This window comes from Pectinophora gossypiella, chromosome 1, assembly GCF_024362695.1.
Source record: "Pectinophora gossypiella chromosome 1, ilPecGoss1.1, whole genome shotgun sequence".
Classification (NCBI taxonomy): Eukaryota; Metazoa; Arthropoda; class Insecta; order Lepidoptera; family Gelechiidae; genus Pectinophora; species Pectinophora gossypiella.
The window spans coordinates 13,150,323-13,162,526 of record NC_065404.1 but is presented as its reverse complement, the minus strand read 5'-3'; the positions used below and the strand labels follow the sequence as shown (position 1 = coordinate 13,162,526).

Sequence of the window (12,204 nt, the reverse complement as noted above, 5' to 3'; positions counted from 1 at the left end):
TCACTTGCAAAAACAAACAGAACACCGACAAAAAGTTTTAACGAGCCCTCTCCGTAGTATTGGGGATCAATTTGTCAAGATATTGACAGACGAAGCAATTAGTGGTCGGCACAAAAGTTTTTGTGAAACCTATGAAATTGGTCAGTGACTTTACGTGTAGTTTACCCGAAAAACGTGGGGTTCAGACCGTCCAATCCGTCCGTTGCAATATCGAGTGCAGACACGGTACAGACTAAAGCTTTTAGCGCACCAAAGGAAGGTTCACAGACTATAAATCAACACTGACAGCGCCGCACCAAACTGGCGCAACAATCCCAAACACTAAATTGGAAGAATTTACTCTATAACTGTGTTACCACTTCTTTCCGTGGGAAATAACAATATTTATTCAACAATTTATTATACACAGGACAACAAAGAAATACAATACAGTATGACAACAAGAAGAAAAACAAAGGGCACAACTTATCTAATAGCTATTTCTTCCAATTTGTGACTCACAACACGTTAAATAGCATAGTAAAATTGGTTCAAGGATCATCTTAGATTTTAACACCCTGTATTATTTTTTTTGATCAGGTTTTCTAGTGCAAACCAGATTCAATCTCACACAGGAAGAACTTTTACAAAACTTGTTTCGAGTATCAATGCCCCTGTGTAATACGTTAGTGAAAACGGAAGGAACGTATCGTATGAGGAAATTGAATCTCATATCTCGAACAATCCGTTAAGTTTACATTTGCTAGTTCCAAGAGAAGCGAGTGAACGGAATTAATAATGGACTTCGTATGATGTTAAATTGAACAAAGGATCCGGGCATCCAATTCATAGTATGGTAGTAATGTGGATATTTTATTAACAAGTAGGTAATAAAATAGTAAACAATGTTGCAACTTCATTTTCGAAATTCAGACACGACATACGCCATGTTAGCAATGCCACACCACGGTTGGCCAACTTAATAACACCAATTACGTAGGGCATGGGTGCGCAAACGCAACACCGTCCAGTACCAACGCATGCAAATCGTTTATTGGCGCGACAATCAGATCGCGACCGACCGGTCAACCGTAGTCAGCCGGTCGTTGACCTGTGATGGTGACACTGAGCGATTGTTTACTAAACGTCGCATGTGCAGAGTACAAAGGGAAAAATACATGTATGATGCAGCAGTAACGAACAATAGCCAACTAGAGTAGGATGAGGCGCGAGGGTGTATGCACTTCATTTGACATATTATCTTGATTTGATAAGAACAAGCGTTTACCGTCTAGCTGCTGCCAATACAAAATAATACGCAATTTAAATAATCACAAATAATCTTAAGTTCCTTCTTGCGATGGATGTACTTCAGTCTAGCCCAATTGGGAATATAGTCGCGAGCTTATTGTATGTTAACTAAATAATAATAATGAGTATTACATGGCCTGACAACCCAAAACTCACACAGTATAATTAAAATTTGAGCCCTCGCCCAAATTTCATTAAAGACTTGTGAGGACGACGAGCTTTATCAAATATTAATATTTTGGCAAGTAGGCACTTAGCTACTTACCATGTCGGAACAAAATACAAAGTTTTATGATAAGAACGTTTCCCGCAACGTTGGTGGTAAAGGGAACCAACCTTATTTCGGACAACTTTTATTTTATTATGAAACATGTAAGACGCGTTGTTGCTAAAGTTTTCCATTTTATAACACAGTATCGTACGAAAACTTTTTTTAGAAGTCGTTGACTTATTGTTTTTTGTAAAAGAACATAAATCCATATATTTTCTGTTTCGTGAATGGCAGGTCAAGGAATCTCGAGATATCGATAAAAGGAGTAGAAATACGATTAGATATGTAGGTAGGTACGCACACGAGGTGGGTGCAGTGTGTTATGTATGTGTGAGTTTTAACTACCAAAATACCTAGACAATACACGATTCTTGTGATAGATAAGCATTGTCAATTCACAAATAGATGTGAAAGACAATGACAGAGCTTGTTTACGAAGCAGCGTGAACTCATTTTAAAAATAATACGCTATTAACGGAATAAACAGCTGCTCACTCGGAAAGGGTAATGAGCTGCAATGGTGGCCAGGCACCTGTTCTATTTTTTATTGGCGTTTAAATGCCGTTTAGGTAATTTAAGTAGACCGGTGTCCTCTTAAATACCTGTGCGGAAACACGGTGCCTTTGCAGGGGAAGTTCTGGAATGTATGAACAAAAGGTATTTTAAGCGGTAACTTCCTGGACCTTGTGAGCAAGTTAAGAACCCCTCATAAAGAGGCCGTACATCAACTCATCATCTCTGCAAATAGCTGCGGACCCCATGCGCATCCGAGACTGAGGGACAGAACCACAATGGATCGTTTCCGCAAGTTGACGCCTCTATATCCCGCGAGATTACGGGCAAACCTTTCAGCATAACATCAGTGAAAACTTACGATGACGTATGATTACATCACAAATATTTTCTCGTACCTTCAGTTAACTTAGTAGGATAATGCAGTAAAAGTGTAACAAAAACGGAGAAGGTTTAGATGTTGGTTTAGTAGATCTAACAAAACCTCAAGTTTGTGAGCGAGACCCGAGGACGTAGATAGTCGTCGGCAATGTTGAAGTTTTTACTGTGCCTTCGTCAAGCAAACAAAGAAGCGGAACAAAGCGGAGAGAGCGGCTTTTGTATGGATATGTCGAGTGCGACGCCACTTAGCTTTGACATGTGTGCCGACACATCAACCCAAACCAGTAGGTTGCATGGTATGTACCTTTGGTCCATATCTCAGAAAATCACCTAGTTTAGGTTTAGCTTGGAATGTGCACATGACGCAACTTGTGCACTTTTCATAATAGCCTCTGAAGTTTATTTTATTTAGGTACTTATTATAGGTACTGCCACAATGGTCCAGTGGTTATGTTAGATCTGGGGGTCTAGATTCGATTCCCTATGGGGACATTGTCGAAATCACTTTGTGAAACGTTAAGACGTTGGTCCTGTACTATGTACTAATCTAAACATCTGCACTAACCCGCACTGTACCTTACGCCTTTTCACCCTAGCCTAGCCTTAAAACTTGATTATAATATTTTGGAAACACGAACTGCGGCAAGCTGTTCTAGACCTTAGCTATTCGTGTAAAAAAGGAAGAGGTGCGTCTAATCCTGTAGTATTTACTATACAAAATCACCTTACTTAAAGCCCGAAAAACCACGGAAAAATAAAACACTGACCTGACTAGTGCAACATTAGTTGCGGTGGAACGACCCGTGCACATTAATGTTTTATTGGCCTGACCTAATTGCCTTCCGTCCTGCATATATTCACAGAAACTGAGATCAAATATTACGGTGGTTCTGTGAATATTACGGTGCATTTGACTGGACCTTTATTTAAAAAAAAACCAAAAGAAAAAAATAACACAAGGTGAATCACAAATTCCCCGGGGGGATTTCCAAGTGGTAAACGACGTTGGCAGTATGAGTGGTCATAAATTCATCGCACCCGAAGCCGAATGTACCCAAGAAAATACAAGTCGAGAGGACGAAGACGCCAATTTCAATTTTCTAAGCGGACAGTCAGCTGCGCCCGGGTAATCCGGAATTTATCTCCCGCTTTCGAGATGGGCACCCGACGTCTTTCAATCACCTGCCTCAACTGTCCGAGAAAATCGAAACTGGAGTTTCCCGCAAAATATTTTGTTTATTTTTGGATATTTTTATAAGAACTCTTGTTTCTCAGAAACAATGAAAATGTTATGTTTGTAGGCACCCTGGATAATTTCAACCGTTTCCATTTAAACCCATGTAATCGTTGCAGCTGCAAAAACTAGTAAACGGTAACAGGTGGAATTACGTAGAGACTAGAGCCACTGCCTGCGTGCGCGCTGATCCGGTTTCTTCTTGGATCAAACACGACATATACTTTGTATTCGTATACGCTTTCGTTGCGAAACTGAGCGCATCGGCCTCAGTGACGCATGCGCGCCTCCTGCGGCCAATTTACTGAATTTATAGCAGCTGCAAGGTCGGCAAAGGATAACGAACCCGAACCACGGCAGTAAGTTACGAAACAAGTGGTCATTTTTTTTACGCACCGGTTGATATTACAACTTCCTCAAGCTCCACACTTAAATAATTAACCACGTAAATTATTTTGATTGTGTCGTAATTTATATTCTTAGTAGCGTGTTTAGGATTTATCCAATTAATCGCAATGACGACAGCCGGGGCGGGCATAGCGACCCCGATAGTAAATTGAATTCGAGCCCACCGTAAAAAGTTTCCTATGTGGTAGATAACAAACGTGGCCGTGTGCAATCTAAAGTCGGATTAATTGAATCGCTTCGAGCGAACGCCGGTTCATTTCCACAGGTCAAATGGAAGCAAAAAAAGTGAGAGAGAATTAACGGAGTCATCGTCGCTAACACGACCTTTCGAAAGCACTTTGAGTAATATCGGGCGTAGAAAGGCAGTGATTTTATTGAAAGATTTATTTCTGACAGTGTCCTGTTTGAGCTAGCAGGCATAATATGACCCTTGTTTACAGGTTGGCTCCGGTGAGTCGAAGACCCAGCTCGTTATCGAGTTAGCGCTAATGTCCGCTAATGGCATCAATTCCATCCACTCCACTAGATACGAAGTACGTCCTATTATGACACCGGTCACGATAAACAGGAAATTCATGTAAACAAGGTAATCGACTCTTTAATATACCTACCCAATTCCAGAGGTTAAAAAACTATTGTAGGGTTCAGTTCACACTCATAGATTGCTCTGTTTTATTAAATCTGTTATCTTCACTGAACGAAGCAAATGGCGGTAATTCCTTATAATTGAACAGGAATATTCAATTAAGTCCAAAACTCGTCAGAGCCCGGATAACAAACCGCGGCGGCGGTGTAAGTTATTAAGGAAGCCTCGACGCTACGCCAGTAATGAGATTAACTGGCGTCGACACGATAGACTCTGACGTCGAACTTGTAGCATGGATTACTATACTTGCGGATTTCGATGCCCCATCCATCACGTACAGTTCAACCTACTTCAAAATCCAAAGAACAGTAATTAATAAACATCCAATTTTACGATATAACCACACAAATAAGTACTTATAATATTATTAGAAATACCTAAGAGTGCGTGGATGAGTAAACAACTTGAAAGTGTCAAAACGACTTGGTAATATTTTGGTGAGTATGTCAGTAATGCGACAAATAAACATACTGCCTCCACGATTAGAATGGACGGTCGGACTAGTTATTCTTGTCCTCTTCGGTACGCAGACCGGTAGTAGTATCTGCGCAATGTTAAAGGCCATGCAATGCGACACACTACTATATCTGCGACATCTAGCTACGAGTAATCTTGTTTATCGTCGCAGACGTCGTTACATGCCGCGTCTTGTGTCTACTATCAACATCTTGCGTCGACAATTTACGGCTATGTCAGTATTAATGCGCACTTGCCTACGACCGGTTACGTTGACGGCTTCAGGATATTGTCGGCCTACACTGGATCGCGACACATTGTCGCGTACCACGGAGTTAGTTATCACATTACGGTTAGGACATCATTTCATTTACAATGTGCTAAACTTAAGTGTGTCTAGGACATGTACGTTATTAACTGATGACAATAAATTGCCAAACAAAAACAGAATAATTGACACATTTACGAAGTATTGTTATTGAGGTAATCAAAAATATACAACTATGATAATAATAATTAACTATTTAGCTATGTAGTAGATACTCGTACGTGAAACTGTTCTAAGTATCTTAAAACCTAATAATATAACAAAACAAATATAAGCAACCTTAGCAAAATAACGTCTCTAGCGACGAACCAGTGACTAGCAGTCACTGTATTGACTCAATTCCTGTCGATATAACTTGGAATTGAGACCGCCGACCGGTGTTGCAGGTATTATTCAGATAGCATTATGCCTTCAGATGTAATCGAGGCTTAGCTCGACTGCAGCCCCCTTTGTCTCGTGGCTTTATGACACAGACGCGTCATTGACGACGGTTAATCTAACATTTCATAACATTCCATTGACATAACCTGTTCTCCAATAGAAGACAAGTTGCCGTCATCAAACAGTAAAGAGATAATAAAGGACATTGTAATAAATTTGTTCTTTATTATTCATCCTTACGATTGGTATTACTCAAAAAATAACAGAAAATCCAATATTCTGTATATACCTAATAAGTAATAACAGTCACTGACCCAATAATTATTTCCTTTTAAAACATCTTGACGTCAGCGCCGTTACTTAGATACTAACTAGCATATAAATTCAAAAGGTAACAACGACAAAGTTATTCTGTGTTTGAATCCCAATCAGCATAGTATAGTGCCAATCGCTATATCAGGATCATCGATTCTTGCCAAGGCAATGATCTCCCTACACGAGTAGATCCAGACAGGTCGTTAGCATTCATCGGACTTAGACCGATCCTGTTAAGGTTTATGTAGGATTACACAGCAAATGTTCTCAGGGATGTCAATGTAAAGCAAACACCGATCGACGTTGCGTTCCCTAGTAACAAATGAACAGCTACTAAGAATGATGATGGATGTTTTTTTTTAGTTTTCAAATACGCAGCGAAATTCTGGAAGTTAGGTACACAAATTAAGAGGAAAATTGAGCGCCTCTTCCCATTTAATAATGTAATAAGATAATTCTGTTTCAGAGTTTGATTAATAGGACGGTATAAATTATGGATACAATAGACTTTTTTTTCACAGGAGATCCTACAGATCATTTCCTCGTAGCCTCTAATTCTGGAAAATATTACTTTGGCCCTCTAAAATATTTAAAGGGTAATAATGTTTAATGTATTTTTTCTTAAAATGAGACTACATTAATATTTATTGCAAAGCTTAGTGTAATTCAATTTTAAGGAAAGTCGTAGATATATGCAAAGTGCATAACGAACTTTAGGGGACTGACAGATAAAGTAATAAAATCTCATTCGTCTCCATCTTTTGAAATTAAAGACGCCATTAGTCATAGACAACCAGCGACCACTCGTAAGGGGTGAGGAATCAAAATTTAATTTGTTAAGAAGCTGTGGAGGAACAAGTCACTGTCAATTTGTCAGGATCCAACCGATCATAATGGATGTAATGGAATCAATAGAGCCTACCAAAAACCAATCAGCAGTTCCGTTACTAAATCATGATCGTAATAATGTCATCATCAGGGAACAGCGACCACAATAATGATAGATCCTCCCTTTTAATTCGTATTACTAATTTATAACCAATCTACAATTGTAAACGATTGAATGAATTATTATTTACCTTCACTTTCAGTTAAACAATTAATTCTCGCCGGGATTAAATACAAATTCTAAATTCTCGTAGATTAGCGTTGTGTTAGCAAACCCAGTCCAAAATGTAAACACAAAGGCGGTAATCGCCTCCCCGGGAATCTCTTATAATTCCTAATCTAAAATCCGTTTTGAATAAGATGAAACGCAGAATCCGTAAATACGACTCAAAGCGAGCTCAAGACAAATCGTAAAATCAAAGTGGAACACAGGAAATTGAGAAATATCACCCTAAAATAGACATCTCACTCAAAATGTCATCAGAAATATCGAAAATATGAATAGCAAGTGACCTCAATCTCAAATAGCAGATAAAAACGCGTTGGTTTGTTTCCGATATTAGATTGGAGGCATTGATTCAAAGCAGAAGATGGACGCTTTCCTTTTGAGGCCTTGATCAAACCGAACAAACCCCGTGAATATCTTTGCTCTACGATTCTATTAAACAATACAATTAAATTTTGAGAAAATAAAAGCTAATTTAATGGTTGAAAGAAAACAAAGTTATCTTGTCTGAATAAACGAAGTTTCGGGGTAACGTCAACAAAAAAACAAAGTTTAACGAAATCAGGCCTAATCAACAACATCAGCGTTTACAAACCAGAACAACATTGAAACCTTGGCATCATAATTGAGTTCAAATCGAGCCGTCGAAAACAGATACCCAATAAATAAGGCATACTGCGAACTTTTAGAACTTGACCTTCCAAGTTCAGAAGCGGAATGCTACCCTCCTGCCGCCCCGCCCCTCGCCTCTCCCTGCCCGCATTGCAGGCAAGCTGAAGGACGGTACAAATAAGAACACGATTACCAGAACCATAATTATTAAGCGTTGTTTATAGGATAGGTTTGATATTACGAATTTGACATCCACATTATTCCACATCCATCAACGATCTTATAGAAGTGTTCTTAAGATTTGACTTGAAAGAAGATATCCCCTGGCGGCAGTATCGAGAGAATGCGTGTTTCGTGTAAGGGCGCAGAGGGTATAGTAAAGGAAAGTCTGTGAAAAGCATCAATAAGGTTGGTTAAACCTTGACTCGTGTTGGCATTCAAGAGGTCAAGGTGGCCCTAATGCGTTTACATACAGCTCCCTAGCTGACGCACTTTATAGTCATCGTTAGACTCTCGACCACCGTTTCCGCCAAGTCTTTAAGAATAGAAAGACGCTTAAGTTACCTTAGTGTTGAAAGGGAAAATCCCAAAAACATAAAAACTTTTTATTAACAATGTAAAACATATTAACAGAAGTAAAGGTGACTCAGTAAAAAAGGTAAGACTAACTGAATAATACGTAACAAAATGAACAACAGAAAATATTAAAAACCCCGCAAATACGAATTTTTCCTCCCGAGATTAATTATAACAAAGAGGAAATTAATAGAGGAAATAAATAAGTAGCAATTAGTCGAAATGGATCGGATGATAAATGAGCTTGTTTACGATGAGGTTGCTCGAGATCCGTGCGGTGTGGGCAGTAAACAACACGTACGTGACCATGAAATGAATGGGGCGCGTGTTTAGACTGGGACTTTACCATCATTTTTCATAGTAATGTACCGTCGAGTTTGCCTTGTTGAGGTTTTAGCAGCACTCGACGATACTGTTGAATGAACTACCGAATGAATTAAGTTCGAAAATAAACCAGGAGAAACAAAAATCAAGCTTTAACTTTTCGTATACCCGAAAACGATTAAATTTAATTGTATCCAACTATTTTTAACGCATAAACTATGAACGCATAGTTTTTTTTTATCAAACAAAATATAACCAGTGAGGAATCTTGACATTTTTTCGGTTTTTTTTTCGTTACTAAACGCCTGGTGAGTCACCGCCGTCCTTCACCTCTCTCGGCCGTTCCGACATCCGCGTTTACAATTCTGTTTCGTAAAAGCCTTTTTCACAAAAAGCTTATTCACGTCACATTCAAATTCATTCATGTCTTCAGTGTACGTAAGCCCAATAAAATGGAACAAAGTAGCGCAACATTCTATCTGTATCTGAGTCAAATGCATGCCGTTGGTGGTTCTACAATTATCATACAATATTGTGATTAAACGTGATTTTCCTTAATACATTCTTATACGAAATACTTATAAGTATCGAATACATTATAATAGTGTAATGTAGGACTAGGGAAGTGATGACATCTGTAAGGTGGCTGGCAGCGGCTGGAAGAGAAAAGCCGAGTATAGAGTCAGTGGCGTGAGATAGGAGAGGGCTATGTCCAGCAGTGGACGAGCGTAGGCTATTTATGATAATGATAACATTATAATACAATGACGCACAATACAAATAAATATTATCTTGCTAACTTGTAACATCGACAGTGAAGAAACTAAAACTTTCGATGGAGCCCTCAATAGCCAGAAGACTGTTCAAGATAGATAATGCAAGCAATGTAAGAAAACAAAAGAACTCCCTCAGCCGCAAGGCAAATAACACAAATCATTTCGATTGCAACATAGCCGCGGCATTACCACACTTTCTCTCTAGAACAAATCGCGATGACTATAATGTGTCTTGGGAAATCATACAGATCCGTCTACAACAACAACAACAACAACAATAATACATTGAAATCCCGGAATAGGGAAAATACCTATATGTAAAAAATAATTATGGTGAATAAATGTTAACACATAATAAGACAAAAATAACTCAAGGGCGAGTCGTAACAATATTACGCCGCCATGGCGAATTTCATGGTCAGTAGCGTACACTAGTGTTATGGAGTTAATGGTTTCGCGTGTCACCACCATGCGTCACAAACGCGCTGTAAATAGGCTACGCGTTGTCCTGCTAACTACATTTTATATTAATTTCCATAAGTCAATTAGTGCCAAACGCCCAAACGACTTTGACCTTATTTTAGAACTTCATTCACTTGGTGAATCATAAAATAAGATTTCAGTGCTGTTTGTAAATACGCAACTCATATTAAAGGGCAGACTCGTTTATGCAAGAGGACGAAAGTGGAACACACTTGCAAAACAGTGTTGTCACAATATCAAGTTCTTTTGGTTAATTGAGTCGTCGCTCTTATCACAAGTGGAGCTAATTTTACACCCCAGAAACATGATTGATGTTTGATGAGTATTGCAACCCAAAATCACGATTATTAACTTACACAAAAATAATTGTATGTTTCATAAGATATTTCAGAAGAAGCATTTTGCAAGCGATGATTAAAGAGAAACTAAAGATGTGTTCAACTTGCAGATTGAAGCCCCTACTCGCATTCATTGCATCGTATTTTGCAAGCCACGCATAACAACGGCATTCGAAAGTGTGTCAAGATTGCAATAGCAACATGCACTCGCTGCGATGCGCAAAATGGGAAATGCAACATATCAAAACCATTAGTTTAAGTAGCTCTTCCGCCTAGAATGAGTCCACGAAACTAAATAATTTTACTTACTTTTGAGTAATTTCTATGATCCAATAACACGAGGATCAATTATTCACCAATAAAAAGTGGAATAGAATGTTTGTAAACAAGCTTTAGGATCCCAGGGCGGTATTGATCCAATTCATTGAAGAATTAAAAGCCACGGTTAATCAAATACAGCAAGACCTGTCCCGCCGTTTGGTCACGTTATAGCCGTCATAAACAAGGGCCACATTAATAAAACGGTACGAACTGTGGAACAATAAAAATGTAAATATCGATCATAACCGGGCAGACATTATTGTCCGTCCTGGCGGGATGCCACCCATTCTATTCGTGCTTTTGAAGGGGATCATGATGTGGGATTCGTTTTGGACATCCGTTTTGGAATTGTTTTTTCGGTCGCAACCCTTCTCTGATGACTGTCGTTCCGCTCTAAAGGTCTTTCATGTTTTTATGAATCCTCTATAAACTTCGAGAACACCTCAGGCGACTTTCTAATGGCTGTTTACGAAATCGATAATCTATTTTTAGAGGGCATCAGTGAAGTATTGTTTCCAAATCCGTCTCACGCCCACATACATTTACTCATCGCGTCAGGTAAGAATGGCAATGCGACGTGATTTATGAACCTCTGGCTTGTCAATCTCTTTCTGTGCTAACTACCCGCTTGGGACCTGGCCAAATCGTGTCACGGATATTGCTAGAGGTCGATTTTAACCGTTACAAAATATTAAAGTTTACATTGACATTCTTTGAAGCGTAACAAAATAGATGACATCATATAACTTCCGCTACGTCATTCATATTATCATAAGTTTGTCTGAATTATTATAGCAGATAATTTACGGTACGTAAGGAAGTGAGGTCAAATTTTAAAGGTTACGTGTTCAATAGTGAAACAACTCTGGTTTGTTAAAAAAATCCCAGCTATGTTTATGTTAAGAGAGTATGACGTTAGAGCGTAAAGATTTGCGTCGATCTATCGTTAGCTGATAAAATCTAATGCATGATTTAGATAATTAATGAGATATTTCAATATGAGTTTGTTAAGAACCCGAATAGGCAGCGAACCAGTTACGTGGCATGTTCTGACCCCGAAGACTTCGTGACGGACATCGTTTCGACTACAACGTGGTAAGGCACGCAAACGAATTACGCGATCAGATATCGGGTGAACGTTCGCTAGTAACTTGCCACAATTTCGTGACATTAAAACTGGAGCATTACGTAATCGTTGAAATCTAATAAACCGAATCGCAGCTTGTTTCGGTCACAATAACGTGTAAGTAAAATTGCTTGTCTGTCACAAGAATATTACTTCACACAGTCACGACTCAGCCGACATCTTATTACAAGACCTGGAAATAATATCACCGGTGTACAGTTACAAGAGAGACAGTCGTAATTCCGTAGAATGTTCTGAAACAATTATTCTAAATATTTTCATGCTGCCGACGCTTTCTGATTCCAGCTCGG

General features: G+C 38.9%; 1 protein-coding gene across 3 annotated transcripts in view; it reads right to left on the bottom strand.

Moving 5' to 3' along the window:
• Nucleotides 1-12,204, bottom strand: part of LOC126378807 (serine/threonine-protein kinase 26) — a 71,961-nt gene that overhangs the window by 39,287 nt on the left and 20,470 nt on the right. The gene's annotated exons all lie outside the window — the stretch shown is intronic.